This window comes from Schistocerca cancellata, chromosome 1 (assembly GCF_023864275.1).
Source record: "Schistocerca cancellata isolate TAMUIC-IGC-003103 chromosome 1, iqSchCanc2.1, whole genome shotgun sequence".
NCBI classification, from domain to species: domain Eukaryota; kingdom Metazoa; phylum Arthropoda; class Insecta; order Orthoptera; family Acrididae; genus Schistocerca; species Schistocerca cancellata.
Window position 1 is genome coordinate 515,428,801 of NC_064626.1, and position 17,968 is coordinate 515,446,768.

Genomic DNA, 17,968 nt, shown 5'->3' on the forward strand with positions numbered 1-17,968 from the left:
ATGAGTTTTATTAACAATTTTTTGCATTACAGGATATGTGATTAAATGTACTAGCACAACAAATAATAATAATAGTAATAATAACAATAATAATAACATAGTATGTCGCACTTAATTTAAGTGATCCCGTACATAGTTGTTCACATTAAACAAAATAAGTTATTTTCTAGACCATAGCTATGAGCTGAAAAGGAACCCCAAAATTTAAAGCTTAACATACGATAAATATTTAAAAAAATCAATGTTAAATGAAATGTGCATACGAAACTGTGAGAATTTAATAAGTAGAAGCGATCAGTCTTCCGCTTTAAAGCAAGTAAGCAGTTTTCATCTGGAGAAGTGAGTGGAATCTTGATATCAGGAATGAAATTCATTGCTTGTCAAGGTCAGTTCTCTCGGCCGTAAACAAGCAGCCCTTTCCCTCTCGCCCTCTCTTCCGTTTAACATTGCTTCTTTACTGATGGTCGTTATGTATGATGGCTTCAGCACTGAATGACAGTTATGGATGAATTCTTCTGCTCAATATTATTACATTCAGCAGGGACCTCGTTTCACTAGTCGCAATCCTGAAACAGCAAAAGTGAAGATTTTAGTATCTCTTGCACTACTAATAATATCAATATTGATGTCTCGATATGCATGATGCAATTTTGATCTGCTTAATTAGAGCAAAAAGTTAATATTAACTGAAAATCGTATTGTCAACAGTATATGCAAAATGTTAGTCTATATCAAACTGAACGGTTTCTCACATTTACACTACTGGTAACTCCTAATCAAATCAAATGTACAGCAGATGGAATGCAGGTTAAATGGAAGAGAAGACATCAACATACAAACATGCTAAACAAATGAGATTTTTAAACGAAATTAAATGCAGCCACTCTCTGCTATACTGCCAAATGTGCAGCGTTGCCCAGAAAGTAATGCACCACATTTTTTCTTCAATAATTCTGTATTGAACATAATGAGAATTACACACACGAAAGAATGGTGTTTTATCTACACACCCTATTTTTCCAAGTAATCTCCATCCTGTTCTATGGTCTTCCTCCAGTGCAAAACAGGTGCATGTATTCTCTGTCGGTACACACACTTTTGAATATCCAAGAGTGCGAGTAATTGCATCCAGCTACCGAGTCGTAATGCATCTGTCATCGCGAATGACATCAGCTCGCTGCACAAGTCAAATGTGACAGCTGTGGATGGTCTTCCCGACCGCCGCAAATCGTTGAGCTCCGTCGAACCGCCTTCTGAAGACCTCACCCTCCGTGCCCAGCGACTAACTGTACTTCTGTCGACAGCAGATGCTCCATAGACTTTGCACGAGCGTTTATGAATATTCCCCACAGTTTCTCTCTTTGCAGTAAGAAATTCAATGACTGCATTTTGAAACTGTCCTGCACCTATGCTATCTGTCGGAAGTGACGGAAATTACGCGCCTTCACTCAGGTGGCTTCAAATCGTACATTCGTAACGTGTCGCATTCATAACATTGTTTTCGGCTGAGAAAAACAAGTGATGCATTACTTCTGAGTAGCCCTCGTATGTAGACATCTTCCCATAATATTCTTTTTTTTTTTTTTTTTTTTTTGTTCCATAAAATTGATATCTACACTAATACACATCACATTAAGTTTAGTATTTCTTGAAAGTATATAGTATTACACATGCCATAACATCTACAGCAACTGAAAATTGTCTCTACGAGATAAATTTATAAGTACAGAGTTTGTCATTGGTCCCTTTTGAAAATTATTCTTACAGACTTTAGCTGTATCCATGTTTGAAGTGCAGCTTGTTTCTTGGAATGGCAAGGCATTATCCGAGCCTGTTAACGGAATACAGCATACTGAGGGCAAATAACTTGTTATGGAAATAATTACCCAGCCAATCAAAGGGAGACTGAACCTCTTAGACAGGAGGTAAGAGAATAGTCAAATAAATTATAGGAAATACTTATAGTCGGTAGATATCCCTCTTTGTATGCAGACAATATCACACACTTAAAACAAAGGTTACCGGTACTGCATAACAGATACAAAGTGAATTATAAAGTCACCGATAGGCTGATGTTTATAGAAACACACTTAACTACAGAAGGGCGAAGTAAGGAGCCTTCGGTAATAATTTCTGTATAACGCTTTCAATTATCTCAATAAAAATATAAGCTATCAGGTGCACAAAAATTAGTATCAAAGTAGTTATTAACGATTTTTTTATACAGTATATGGAGCATCTTGACACAGGTTCCGCAACCGTAATAGTGATTTTGAATAAAATGCCAGTATCAGTTGCATTTTCCTTTATTTTAAAAACCACAGCCGGTTTCAGCCCCCAAGGTCCTTACCCAGTGGTATGTCAGGCCTCGTAAGGGAACACAGGACGACACAGAATTTGCAAGTCAGTTCGCCCCAGTCTTAACCATAATCTACCACAGGTTTTTTGAGCATTGAAATATTCTCTGGCCGGCCGGTGTGGCCATGCGGTTCTAGGCGCTTTAGTCGGGAACCGCGTGACCGCTACGGTCGCAGGTTCGAATCCTGCCTCGGGCATGGATGTGTGTGATGTCCCTAGGTTAGTTAGGTTTAAGTAGTTCTAAGTTCTAGGGGACTGATGACCACAGATGTTAAGTTCCATAGTGCTCAGAGCCATTTGAAATATTCTCTGTAATTGGAAAAGAGCACGCACTACACCCGTCCACGAAAAGGCTACTGAATGAATCCACAGAACTGTTGTCCTGTGCCAGTGGTTATAGGAGGATCATAAGACATTCTCTCAGGTAAAATACGAGGGCGTGCTGAAAAGTAATGACTCCTAATTTTTAATAGAAATTTCATAAAGATTTTAAAATGAAACAAACGTTATTAACAATCTACAAATTTATTCTTCACGTCTGCATATTTCTTTTTGAACATAGTCACCTTGGCGATCAACACATTTCTCTGAACGAGAGACCAGTTTGTTGGTACAATCACTGCAGACTTTGTTGACAGGGCCAAAACCTCACCTCTGCTTGCACTGTTTCATCATTACTAAAGTCAAGTAGTCTTCGATGGTGTTTTTAAGTTGAAAGTCAGATGGGTCCAACTCGAGATTGTGTGGAAGGTAATCGATGGCAATGAACCCAAGGGTCGGATTGTTGCAGATGTCGCAGCGCTCTTGTGTTTTGGCATTGGCATGCTGAAGGAGAGGGTGTGGACTAACTCTTCTGCGGTTAGAAATTCTATTAAAGCACGCTGTTTCTCACGCACCGACATAGTTACGTTAAGGCGCGTTTACATTGAGTTCGCAACATTGTTCACAACACTGTTCGCAACATTGTTCGTAGCTAGTAATTGACTACCGATGTTCTCAACATGTTCGCAACACAAAATCAGTGTTCCACGGCTGCGTCGGTAGAGATCAAAGAAACATTGTTCGTGGCCTGCTACCACTGAATTCCGCTACGCAGCGCTAGTGTTCGTTTGCTCTGAGTGAGTGCTTTGGTGTTTGTTTTGCTGGAGTGTAATGGTGCGTTTATTTTATGTCCCTTCATTTTTATTTGAAATGGAGTGGTCACGAGACAAAATTTTCCAATTGATATCGCTCTATGAGGCAGAGGAGTGCCTGTGGAATGTACGTTGCGCAGGTTACAAAAATACTAAAATCAAACATGATTCTTTACAAAAGGTTGCTGCGGCGCTTTGCACCAGCAGCAGTGACGTGGATAAAAAAATTAAATCTCTTGTCTCAGTACCGACGAGACATACGAAAAATAGAGGAAAGTAAAAAATGTGGATGTGGTACTGACACACTTCAAGAAACGAAGTGGTTTGGATTTAAATACCTACGTTTCCTGGATGATATGGAACTATTTGAGATATGGCTGGCTTTGATAGGAGTCTCCTGATGCCAGAAAACGAAGAGTAACAGCAAGTCTTTTTTCACAGGGATTGCTTTTCTGAAATTTGTGTCTTTCTTTGAAACAACTGGTCCTACAATATTCAACAACATTTCAAAATCTGATGGTGATATCCTAGTGAAGTTACGAAATCCAGAATCGTCTTCCAAATTCAGCTCACAAAGCATGTCATTCCCGCCACGTCTTCAAAAAAAAAAAAATGTTTCAAATGGCTCTGAGCACTATGGGACTCAACATCTTAGGTCATAAGTCCCCTAGAACTTAGAACTACTTAAACCTAACTAACTTAAGGACATGACACACACCCATGCCCGAGGCAGGATTCGAACCTGCGACCGTAGCAGTCCCGCGGTTCCGGACTGCAGCGCCAGAACCGCTAGACCACCGCGGCCGGCGCCACGTCTTCAATAGTATGTTTTGGTCCACCAACGACGACTACGTCGTTTTCTTCGTCTGTTCATTTCGTTAAGTATTATTAATGCAGCACCAAATGTCATTAATTCTTCCTCTTCACTTGACATAGCGTATCTCTTGATGTGAATACACAAAGTAACCTATCAGTTCACCGCAGCAGACTACACGAATACGTAGAAATGTTGGTTGTTGGTGTAAACGGGAATGCGGTCCGCAGCTCGTGGTCGTGCGGTAGCGTTCTCGCTTCCCGCGCTCGGGTTCCCGGGTTCGATTCCCGGCGGGGTCAGGGATTTTCTCTGCCTCGTGATGACTGGGTGTAGTGTGATGTCCTTAGGTTAGTTAAGTTTAAGTAGTTCTAAGTTCTAGGGGACTGATGACCATAGATGTTAAGTCCCATAGTGCTCAGAGCCATTTAAACGGGAATGCGAACAACGAACAATGTTGCCAACATGTTGAGGGAACAAGTTGCACACAATGTTCCGAACAAAAACATGTTCTCAGCTCGATGTAAACGCGCCTTTACGCATCGCCATTTTACACGCTACAATTCGGAACCCTCTAGCGGCAGAGGATTGCAACTTACGTCAGCGAAGCGGAAAGTCGACCGGGTAACATGCTTGTCATGGAATACGTAACCGATATTGAGAACAGATGAAAAAATTCGGAGTCATTACTTTTCAGCACGCCCTCCTATAATTATCTACCATGACCAAAATGGGCTTTCCCATACAAGAAAAAGTCATACATTTCGTCAAAAGAAAAAATTTTCCCCCTTCTGACGAAAGTTCTCTTGCGTAACAAAGGATACCAAGCGATTAGAGAAAAGTCAGTACAGTTTCCAAGGAGAATAATCACACGCATAAATATAATTACAGAGCAATACAGGAACGTGAATCTGTTGTAGAACTCTGGAACGATTTTCTGCCGTCGTTAAGTGGAAACAGATATCTTGAGAAACTGGGCTCGCTCTTTTCGTCCATGGCATCCAGAGCGCCGTAGAAAATGACGCTCAGTTCGATGCCACCTTGCTTAACTTTCTGAAGGCATTCCAAACAGTTTCGTGTTGTCACACAATGGACACAATAGGAGCTTACCGAATATAGCAGTTGCTTTGAGACTGGATTCAGGACTTTCTTTCAGGTAGAATTCAATACGTCGATTTTAGCGGGACCAGAAGACTAGCGAAATGTAGCAAGTCCTGCAGGGAACCAGTTACTGGTGCAGGGACTGGCAGTTGACCATAAACATAAATAAACTTAACACGTTTCACGTAAATAGGGTAAGAGATACATTGTTGTTGCACATGATTTCCATACGCATTGTTTGTGTGAAACCGAGCTTGATCTGTACATCCGATGATATCCACAAGCAAGTATATATCGGAGTTCAGGTTTCAGCTGTGTTTCTTGACTTATGTACAGTTCTGCACCGTCGTCTATTGAACAGGCGGAATTCTTTACGGGAACGTGACTTGACTGAAGACTTCCTAACAAACAGAGCTTAGTATGTTATTAAGTCAGAGCCATCGCTATAAGTGAAGTTAGTGCCCGATGGACCTCAAGCTTGTTGTGGTGAGGTGAATGTGTACAATCTGGTGGAAAAGATTTATGAAGCTGTTCGCAGACAACACGTTGTGTAAGGAAAGATGACATAGTTAGAAACTTATTCAGAGATATTAGCAGAAATCAGCGCCACAGCCAAATACATATTATAGTCACGACAATCCTGCTCATTTTTATTATACAGTGCGACAGCAGCGCTCCAAGCGGACAAGATGTTACACTTCTGAAAACGACATCGACGAACGCGAATAGTATCGTTTATATTGACTTGTAATTTTACAATAGGAGCGTATGTAATGCCATAAAAATGGCAACAACGACAAAATTGCGCCACATTGGTCTTTCTTTAGTTTCCTTAGGATTCTGTGAAATATGAAACGGTACGTTACAGGGTCGTTTATTTACGATTCTCGTGTAACATACAAGATGTTTGCTGAAGAATGTCATACTTCTTTAAGAACAAAAAAAGGTTAGTAAATACCAGAAGACCTGACTTCTTGCAGAGGGACGTCGTATATCTACCCAACAACGCTCAGTTTTGCTCGTTACACTTACACCCAAATCAATGAATATGGAACGTAGGAGACTTGTGTGGAATGCAGTACCTACATTATTTAACGTGCCAAATTAGTCACGACAGCGCTAGCTGAAGGGAAAACCATATAGATGTGGCAATAAAACGTATAAATCAATAACAAATCCTTCCCAACGCAAAAGAAATCAATTCCACAATGTTGCTTCGTCTCAGTCACAAGCGGCGAGAATCAACAGCACTTTCGCTTTTGATGCAGAAGTAATTACAATTACAAAATATCCGCATTTTAGAAAGAAACTTGAATTGTAAGAATTTGGGAATCATTAGACTGCATATAAAATTGTTAGTGTCAAGAAAAGTGCCTATAGTAATAATAACGGGCAACAAAAGAAATATATGCTTCTCATCCTTAAAGCGGTAAGCTGCAGTTACACAAGTTCACTTATTCGAAAGTATTTCTTCATGAATAAGTTCCAACTAATGACACTGAATCAGTGGGATTAATCTGTTTTACATTTATTTCACGGTTATTCATGTCTCTTAATAATTTACTAAAGACTGGCAGGCAAAAATATAGCTATTATATTGTTAATTAAGTAGAAAAATAGTTAAAACCAAACATTAATCTTATGGCTGCTTTCTCGCTACTAGGGGCGCTAATGTTGCTTTAACTGTCAGACGGCAACAACCACAGTCTAGACTCTGGTAACAACTTTCACGAAACTGAGTGTGATCAGCACCAGGTGCAAAGATTGGCTGCTCATTCTTGACAGAAACAGGTGTAATGCAATGAGTGTCTTAGACTTGAGATGATACACACCGCACATGACGTCACTATATTGAAACCAACATCTCGCTCAGCTGCCTAGTGGCGGCAACCATTTGCAGGCGACTTCTACAATACTGTTCATTTTATTACAGTGGTTAAATCTTGTGCAGCGATTGGTTGTGACGAGGGCTGTGCGAAAGGAAATCATATTTCGTTCCACGGGAAAACACAATTTTCGAAAGTACGTATCTGAATTTACAGGATGAAGCTAAGGAGGGGTACTGCTATCAGACAGATGCGAATGGAGTTTTGTTTGTGAGTATACACTTATCTATAAATATTACGAATTGAATGGTAAGGGTCATAGTATAACTATCTCTTGGAAAGAAAAGTTTGTCATCAGGTTTAAAACTCGATGAATGAAGACGAATTTGAGACTTTCCCACTTCCATCAACATGAGAGCGAACTGTTTCTTTACAAATTTGGCACAGTAGCAAAAATAAATGTAATTTTAAACTGAATTTACATTTCAAAAACGAGAGAAATCCTTGCAGGACGGAACAATATCTTATATGGGAAAAGTGTTTGCAAGAAGTATGCACTGAGTCGTTGATGTTCACATGATAATAGTTGAGCTACGGAATTATACATGGCCCAATCACATTAACGTGACCACCCCCTATATTCAACATCAACCACTCGCAGTCAGCAGGTGGCAGCAATAGCAGTGGTGGGTATACAGGGTGGGTAGACAGGGTGTAAATTTTAAGTTGACAAACCAGAATAACCCAAAAAAATAAGCTTCACACGGAAAAATGTGTAGAATCCAATGTTGATTATTTTCGAGGGGGACATCTGCTGGTGCTAAAATTAGCCCGCCCCTCGGAGTGGGGTGTGAGGCAACTTAAAAATTTCAAATGGGAACCCCATTTTATTCCATTATCAGGTTCTACATAAAAATACATACATATTGTCTTGAATATTTGTTTTGATTCTTGGTAGTTGGCGCTGTAATTCAAGGAAGTCCATGTTCTCATTTTTGCGTGGAAAACGATTACGGATAAATAAAAAATACTTGTTTACATAGTAAATTTTGATTCACTAAAGCTAAAACTCACCTTCTCTCCCCATAGTATGGGATTTGAGAGAGAGGAATTAGAGTTTTACAAATGTTGACCCACATATTAATTTTGTCCGCAGATTCGGTCAACATTTGTAAAACTCTAATTTCTCTCTCTCAAACACCACCCTATGGAGAGAGAGGGAGAGTTTTAGTTTTAGTAAATCAAAATTTACGAAGTAAATAGGTTTTTTTATTTATCCATAACCATTATACACGCAAAAATGAGAGCATGGGATTTCTTAAATTTCAACGCCAACTACCAAGAATCAAAACAAATGTTTAAGACAATATGTACGTAGTTTCTTATGTAGAATCTGATTCTGCAATAAAAATGGGGGTTCCCATTTGAAATTTTTAAGTTGTTTCCCGCCGCACCCCCAGGGGGCTGGGGTGGCGGGCTAATTTTAGCACCAGCAGATGTTCCCCTCTAAAATAATCAACTATGGATTCTACACATCTTTTTGTGTGAAGGTTATTTTTCGAGTTGTTTTGGTTTGTCAGCTTAAAATTCACACCCTTTATAAAGCATGTTGGAGAGGGGAGGGGGTGGAAACGCGGAAAGGGTGCAGTCGTTGCTGCAGTGCGAAATGGAACGATTTACGAAAGGACATGATCAACGGATTTTGGGCCAAGAATGAAAGCAATTTCGAAACGGCGAAGTTTTTAAACTGGTGGCGTGCGGCCCTGGTTAAAGTACACCCTGCACGGCAAAATGGCGCTATCCGTAACCGGCGCCGAGACAACTGTGGCGCACGACGGGCCATAAGTGACAGAGGCGTACGATGGCTACGGAGATAGGCATCTGTTGAGCAACTGACCGCCCAGATGAACAAAGAGGCTAACAAGAGAGTCTCCTCAACGACCGTCCAGCGAACACTGCTGCGTCTGTTCCTATGCAGCAGGCGCCTGGTTCAAATGGTTTAAATGGCTCTGAGCACTATGCGACTTAACTTCTGAGGTCATCAGTCGCCTAGAACTTAGAACTAATTAAACCTAACTAACCTAAGGACATCACACACATCCATGCCCGATGCAGGATTCGAACCTGCGACCGTAGCAGTCCCGCGGTTCCGGACTGAGCGCCTAGAACCGCTAGACCACCGCGGCCGGCAGGCGCCTGGTTCGTGCATCCAAGTTGACTGCTGTTCTTCGGTGACGAAGGCTCGAATTTGCACGCCAATACCTCAGCTGGACGTCCGCTGAGTTGCGACCGGTGGCCTTTTCAGATGAATCCCATTTTATGCTCCATCAGTGTGATGGTCGTTGGCGTCTACTGCGTCATACACCCTACAACAATCGTCGGAAGGGTCGGGGCTGGAGGAGGGTGCGTTTGGGAGGCCCAGTTCACAACAACAACAACAACGTATCTATCCTTAGGGACAATGTCCAGGTTTTTGCGGTGGTCACAATAATGTGATTGGACAGTGTAGATAATAGTACGTAAATAGAAAATGAGTGGTTGTTGTATTACTTCGAATAACGCTGATTTTTCTGTTTCTTCTAAGTGATTCATTGTGAATTTGTTCCTACGCGTAATAATAAAATGTGTGTCTTGCGGTTGCAGCACGTCATGGGAGGAGTGTTCCGGAAGAGTGCCCGGAAAAATGCCCGTGTTCCGTTTCATGAAGTCAACTTGCGCACTACTCACGGGTTTTACTTTTAAATGATATCTGCATGATCAAATAGCTACCTAAAATTTACAGAAACCTCACTCATACATTTCCCTTTTCTTAGTGTGGGGGTATATTTCTATGTCGAAAAACCCGCCGATAAAACTGAAGACATTGGCTGTAGTGTGTCATTTTAGTATGATAATCTCCAGCGCAGCCCGCGGCGATGCTACTTACGCCTTTTGTAAACGCAGTTGTAGATGATGACGTGGCAGGCGCTGGGGAAGGTCTTGCGGAACTTGTTGCGTGGTCCTGCGGCGCATACTGTCGGCTGGTCTGGAGGACACCTCTTGGGACACGCTTCCACCTCGTTACCTGCAAACAAGCAGTTAACAGCATGAGCAAGCGACGTACTCGCACTCTGCAGCGCAGAGCTTCATAATGTTGCTTGTACGTGGTCAGCCGTCTTGGCTGGACACAAAATTTCTTGATACCACCATTTTGAGGCAACAGGGAAGGAAAGACCTCAAGAACGGCAGTATGAAGGTTATTTTATACTCAAGTCAACATCATAATCGTTAGAGTCGTAACGAATTGGACTTGGGCGGGAGAGGGAAGGAGCCTTGACCTTGCTTAGGAAGCAAAAACAAAAATCACAAGAGTAAATATGTTATTAATAATATATATGTTTGGCGATTATGCAAGAAAACAGATACATTAAATATACACTAGGGTAACCATAAATTTTTAATCGTCGTATCGAAAAAATAAAGTTTCTCATTAAGTTTTTCTTTGGCTGCAGGTTCAAGTCTGCAGTTGGCCGGCGGCGGTGGCCGTGCGGTTCTAGGCGCTTCAGTCCGGTACCGCGAGACTGCTACGGTCGCAGGTTCGAATTCTGCCTCGGGCATGGATGTGTGTGATGTCCTTAGGTTTGTTAGGTTTAAGTAGTTCTATGTTCTAGGCGACTGATGACCTCAGATGTTAAGTCCCATAGTGCTCAGAGCCGTTTGAACCAAGTCTGCAGTCGTGGTACACAATGGAAATCTCCGGACCACAGTGCCGTACCATACCTCTAGACGAGACAGAACAAAACGGCGTACTCTGTTGTTAAAGTGGAGATGAGCTGCGCGACGTTGCCTTATTGCTCTATCGGTATGCTACGGTACTGTGGTATGGAGATTTCAATTGTATACGGCAACTGCAGCCAAAGACAAAAAATTACAAGTAGTGCTATGCTGTAGGCAATCACAGCTAAAGTAATCCATATTTGACAATCAATCCTCTTACAGCTGTAAATGAACCTGTATTTATAGGAACACGACCGATTTCGTGATATGAAATCACATCGGGTGTGCATCCGAACAAGATACAAAATATGCAGTCAACATTATCATACAAAAACTAACAAGAACCTTAATAACAAAAGCAACACGACAGCCAATATGGAATACTCACACGTCCTTCAGTTATTAAATTTGTAGGATGGGAAGAAGGGGGATTCAACCTCCTCTAGAGAAAATGCTGCTACCCTCAACAAGCAGGTCGTCAACTTACAATGAAAAGGGAAGGAAATAAGAGACAGACCAAGTTAGTAGCGTGGATAGCACGAAGCACGACGACTTAAAAACTGTAATCATATCCTGAAGCGGCCTCCCTCCCCCCCCCCCCCCCCCCCCACCGATTGGGGCCGCACTGCTAGTCACCGCACACTCACGTGTTTTATAGCGGGGGGTGCTGAGGCACGTGGGTATGCGGTGCCTAGCAGTGTGGTCCTATGGGGGGGGGGAGGGGGGAAGGAGGATGCCGCTTCCCGACCTGATTGCAGTTTTTAAGCCGTCGGGCTATCCACGTTACTAACTTGGTCTGTCTCTTATTTCCTTTCCTTTTCATTGTAAGTTGACGACTTGATTGTTGATGGTAGCAGCATTTTCTCTAGAGGAGCCTAAGTCCCCCTTCTTCCCATTCTACAGATATAATATCTGAACAACGTGTGAGTATTCAGTATTGGTTGTCATATGGCTTTTATTATTGGGGTTCGTGTCAGTTTTTCAATCATATTGGTCGCTGCATATTTTGTGTCTTATTCAGATGTACACCTGATGATGCGATTTCATATCACGAAACCGGTCGTCTTCCTATAGATATAGGTTCACATGCTGCTGTAAGAGGATTATTTGTCAAGGAAAGAAAAAATAATTAAGTACGGAATTTTGTTTTTTCGAAGTGCTAACTAGAACTTCATTTCTATGTTGTTGTTGTTGTGGTCTTCAGTCCTGAGACGGGTTGGATGCAGCTCTCCATGCTACTCTATCCTGTCCAAGCTTCTTCATCTCCCAGTACTTACTGCAACCTACATCCTTCTGAATCTGCTTAGTGTATTCATCTCTTGGTCTCCCTCTACGATTTTTACCCTCCACGCTGGCCTCCAATGATAAATTTGTGATCCCTTGATGCCTCAGAACATACCCTACGAACCGGTCCCTTCTTCTTGTCAAGTTGTGCCACAAACTCCTCTTCTCCCCTATTCTATTCAATACATCCTCATTAATTATGTGATCTACCCATCTAATCTTCAGCATTCTTCTGTAGCACCACATTTCGAAAGCTTCTATTCTCTTCTTGTCCAAACTATTTATCGTCCATGTTTCACTTCCATACATGGCTACACTCCATACAAATACTTTCAGAAACGACTTCCTGACACTTAAATCTATACTCGATGTTAACAAATTTCTCTTCTTCAGAAACGCTTTCCTTGCCATTGCCAGACTACATTTTATATCCTCTCTACTTCGACCATCATCAGTTATTTTGCTCCCCAAATAGCAAAACTCTTTTACTACTTTAAGTGTCTCATTTCCTAATCTAATTCCCTCAGCATCACCCGACTTAATTCGACTACATTCCACGATCCTCGTTTTGCTTTTGTTGATGTTCACCTTATATCATCCTTTCAATACACTGTCCATTCCGTTCAACTGCTCTTCCAAGTCCTTTGCTGTCTCTGACAGAATTACAATGTCATCGGCGAACCTCAAAGTTTTTATTTCTTCTCAATGGATTTTAATACCTACTCCGAATTTTTCTTTCGTTTCCTTTACTGCTTGCTCAATATACAGATTGAATAGCATCGGGAAGAGGCTACAACCCTGTCTCACTCCCTTCCCAACCACTGCTTCCCTTTCATGCCCATCGACTCTTATAACTGCCATCTGGTTTCTGTACAAATTGTAAATAGCCTTTCGCTCCCTGTATTTTATCCCTGCCACCTTTAGAATTTGAAAGAGAGTATTCCAGTCAACATTGTCAAAAGCTTTCTCTAAGTCTACAAATGCTAGAAGCGTAGGTTTGCCTTTCTCTAATCTTTCTTCTAAGATAAGTCGTAAGGTCAGTATTGCCTCGCGCGTTCCAACATTTCTACGGAATCCAAACTGATCTTTCCTGAGGTCGGCTTCTACCAGTTTTTCCATTCGTCTGTAAAGAATTCGTGTAAGTATTTTGCAGCTGTGACTTATTAAACTGTTAGTTTGGTAAATTTCACATCTGTCAACACCTGCTTTCTTTGGGATTGGAATTATTATGTTCGTCTTGATGTCTGAGGGTAATTCGCCTGTCTCATACATCTTGCTCACCAGATGGTAGAGTTTTGTCATGACTGTCTCATTTCTATATGTCTTATTATTTACAAATAGAGCCACATTAACAGACTATCATTTTACAGAGTGGATTATACACAATAAAAATATCATTCTCTTATATCTAACAACATGGACATGGCAAACATGCTGATGAGCTTCTGTTTGAAGTAGTTTTTGTCCCCAGCATCTCGTTACCACTTAATTAGGTGGTGATCTGTTAGTCATATACTGCTTCTGGGGCCGTGAATGACAAATGTCGATATAAAAAATAAAGAAATCAACTTCTAATTTACATTACCACCAGTGAAGTAACATGCGTGATGGCACATAAACCAAAAATTAAAAAAAATGCGAGAGTAATACAACGATTCCGAGAAAATAACACTGTGTTATAGTATTGTGCAATGTTTGTTCTGTAACTGGGTGAACGGTTCCTTGAAAGTGTGCAAAAATGTCGACGATAATGTTACATAACGCAGCCAAAAACCGACCATTGTCACACATGCTCTTTTATTCCAGGCCAGGCTACGAGAATCTGACAGCCAGAAACATTCGAATGTAGCCTGAAGTCCAGTAAACTAAGTTCCTCAATTAATCCCACAAGAGGAAGGCTATCGGAATCAGACCTAATGACCATGGAACATGGCAACCACGGTCAACCGATTGTTGCCCAGACGTATAGTTGGTAGTACCTAACATGGCGTGACAACACTCGGTAATATGGAAACCACACAAACCTACAGCATGTCTTCAGGGAAGTAGGAGATAACTTGTTTAGCAGACGCCTTTGTTCACACACTCGGGAAGTGCAGTTGAAGAGTAAGAGTGACTGGAGACAATTGATTTCTGACACTGAATCTATCAGCAAACATCTACGGACAACTTCTGAGAGGCTGACGGTAGGGTTCCTACACACAATGCAAAAACAAAAAATGTTGTTCGGAACAGACAGTGTTGTCAAGAAGTGCAATTTTTAATTTAGTTTCAAACTTAACCTTGCTACCTGTCCAGCTTTTTTTTAGGATTAGGCAAGTGATCCAAAATATCAGTCACGGTAAAATTCTTTCATTTTGTAGCCAAATTTAACTGTGATAAAGATTTTTTTACCTCTCATTATGGAGGACGTTATCACATTAAAATACGAAAGAATATTTAGAATTATTTTCTCAGAAGACTATATGTATATACCATGAAGCTCTAAATAAGTTCTTAATTCTGTGATGAGCTCACTACAATATAAATGTGCTTGATGGGAGCATATTGTTCTTACGACACAAGTTTCACAAAGAAAACTCTTTTTAAAAAATCATGTTTTAGTGCAGAATATTATTCCACAAGCGACGTCTGGAACGATGCAATATGATACGATGTACTCAATATTCTGAGTGGAGAATTTGTAATTACCTTAACCAGACTAGCAGACAACAGGGGCTTAGTTTCATTGTCCGCTTCTGTTTTTAATTTTATGTGTTCACTTAGTGTAAAGTTTGTGTTGAACGCTTGCTTTTGGATGCGCCTGCGTGTGATATCTCTGAGCATCCCTGCTCATGACATTTAAAATTATTCAAATTTAAGGCTCGCAACGTGTATGCGGAAAGACCGTCAAGTTCCAGTTGCCAAAAGCAAGCTGTTTTACGTAAGACACGATGCAATGCGTAGGCCTTACTATTATTTTTGTATCGTGAAACGCCGATGTAAATAGCTCTCATAGTTATCAGTAAAAACAACGATGATAGCGCAGGCGGAAAATACTGGTAAGCCCGTCAGGCAGAAGTAAAGGGCGCAGTATCAGCCGACGGATATAGAGTCACATGCTTAAAACATAACTAAAAACCTCCATCACTGACGAAATCCTTACCTCTTAGAAAACTTAAAAGCGAAAGAAAATAATTCTAGCATAAGCACACGTAGCTTAAAGAGTTATACCTACTGATATTTAAATTATTTTTTACATTAAGTGAGAACAACGTACTTGCTTTTATTTTTTATTTGTATTCTACGACTCCATTTAAGCCAACACGAATCAGAAATTCGTGACAGTTTAAAACCACGTTCCAGAACAATACTCGAGCTTAGACGACTACTCTTCCCTGAAGACTGAAACAGTGAAGTAACTAAGTGTCACGATTATAAGCAAGGCGAGAAAAAATTAAAGTTACATATTGTCCCTTTTTTACAAAAAAAATTGTCGAGGTGCGACTAAGACTCGCGGACTCGGGATATCGTACAAACGTAATTATATATACAGACAGTTCATCCATTTTTGAAATCGAGAATGTCGACCATTTTCGCCTGTTATCGACACTGATACTGGCAAGATATTGGTCGCAGGGCTTCCAAGACTTTTGAGAATGTTTTAATTTCAATAACACAAACATGACATAAAGTTATGTAGGAGGCGACCATTATTACAATAAAAATCAATAGGTCGCCCGTCAGGCTTACTGAGCCGCAACGGTAAAAGTCAGACATCAGGCAAGGAATGAGTTTATTGCTCGTATGACTCATTTCGGAATTTATCCACCGTCAGTTGTCCATGACCGATTATTGCTGGCAGATATGACGTTTCATACTGTATGTGAAACATCAAACAACCTGAAACACAATACCTACGTGAAGTAATCGCTCCTGGATGTCTGATGATGGATAAACTCCCAAACGCGTTATATGAGCAATAAAGTCATCCTTTGCCTGATGTTTGTCTTTTTCGGGTTTGACGTCGAATAACAAATGACAAAAGAAATATTTTTTTCATATGATATAATTAAAAATTAACAGTTTTCGGATTTTTTTTTTCGTTTGGCTGCACTGGGAAATTTTCCTTTTTGCTGAATTTCATGATTTAGACCAAGGGGAAGTAACCTAGTGAGTGAGTTTACGAGTAGTAAAATATGTGACATAAGTGGCCGTATCTTTCGACTGCTGTGACTTAAAAGAGGCTTCAATTTTTTTCACCGCTAATGGACCACGGACTTCGGTATCTGCAGCACATTTCAACTTGATTCGTCTACTCGATCCTGAGCAAAAGGGCTTTTAACAAACAGTCGGGCAGACAGACAACTAAAGCGATTCTATAAGGATTGCGTTTTTACCAATTAGGTCACGGATCCCTAAAAATCACGTATAGTTTTAAAGAACAACAGCAGGACACTGATCTCCATTTCGATCTTTTCTGTAACGGCTACCACAATTGTGCATTTTACAATAGCAGCTACTACATATCTTTCATGCTTTCTCAACGAAACTGAAAATCACCACATTATCGAATTTAAGTGGGCTGAATCTCTGAAACCTCGATATTAGCAAACAAATATTTGCTTCTGAATCCGTTTCGTCAACACCCTCAACAGAAGGATTAGATTTCACAAGATGAACTTTTGTGTCTAATTATTCTGTTGGAAGTGGCACTGCCAGTGAAATCAGAACCAATAGAAATTACGTGTCTACATCTATACACTACAAACCACTACGAAGTGTACAGCAGTGGCTATTTCCTATTAAGCCATCCGAATATTAAGGCTACGTCTCGTTCCATTCGAACAGGGAGAGAAGGAAGAATGACTGCTGAAAGGCCTCTGTGCACCGTGTAATTAGTAAGAAATGTTGTACTCCTTTACGAAGAATGCAGAAAGAAGAAAGAACGCTAAGAGAAACCTTAACTTGAAAGCCCAAAGGAATCTTCATTGGCTGTGTCCAACAAGAATGAAAATTCAGCAGACGCGCAAGAAATTTTTATTGGAAGGTCACTGGAAATGAACGTGGTGTACAACGCGCAAGCCTGTGAAGAGCGGAGCTATGAAACAGATGTAGCAGCTGTTACTCGTGATTCACATATTAGCTCCAAGGACATTACATTTGTCTATGGAATAAATCAGCACAATGTTGTTAGCATTTTGAGCGGAAAGAGATTTCGTCCGTGGTAAGCTAGTTTTGGTACACTTCGTAAATGAGTAGTAAATGGTACGGTTATCGGTAGCATTGGTAGCAGTGGTAAGGGAAGAAACATAAACTGGGAGCTGACAACTTCTCTTTTTTTTGATTGGTTGGTTGTTTTGCTCATAATTAGAGTCGCGCATCATTCTGTATTACTCCATTGTCTATTTTATAGCCTTAGAGAATATAAATTGCATGTTGTAACTAACAAAAATTAGTTGCTCACACAACTTCTGCGCTTTCACGTAACCAAAGCAGTTACTTTTGATGAATGTACAGTTAACATGTACAAATATGAGAAAGTTATACGTATAAAATTATTATTGTTATTTTGTACTCAATAGAGCGTTCTTCGTCATGACCAAAGCCAAGAGTTTTCTGTTATTATTGATGAATGTAAAAGTTGTTTACGAGTAACAGAAACATGATCGTATAATTTCGACGATGTACTGAAGTGATGTTGGATATTTTTTGTTTTG

General features: G+C 40.6%; 1 long non-coding RNA gene across 1 annotated transcript in view; it reads right to left on the minus strand.

The window, feature by feature from the left end:
• The window catches only part of LOC126161726 (uncharacterized), a 244,996-nt gene continuing 227,028 nt past the window's right edge, over positions 1–17,968 (minus strand). The window contains exons 2-3 of the long non-coding RNA XR_007534950.1: positions 10,156–10,293; positions 1–566 (exon numbers count right to left, since the gene is read on the minus strand). This is a non-coding gene — a long non-coding RNA (uncharacterized LOC126161726). The remainder of the gene's footprint in view (positions 567–10,155; positions 10,294–17,968) is intronic.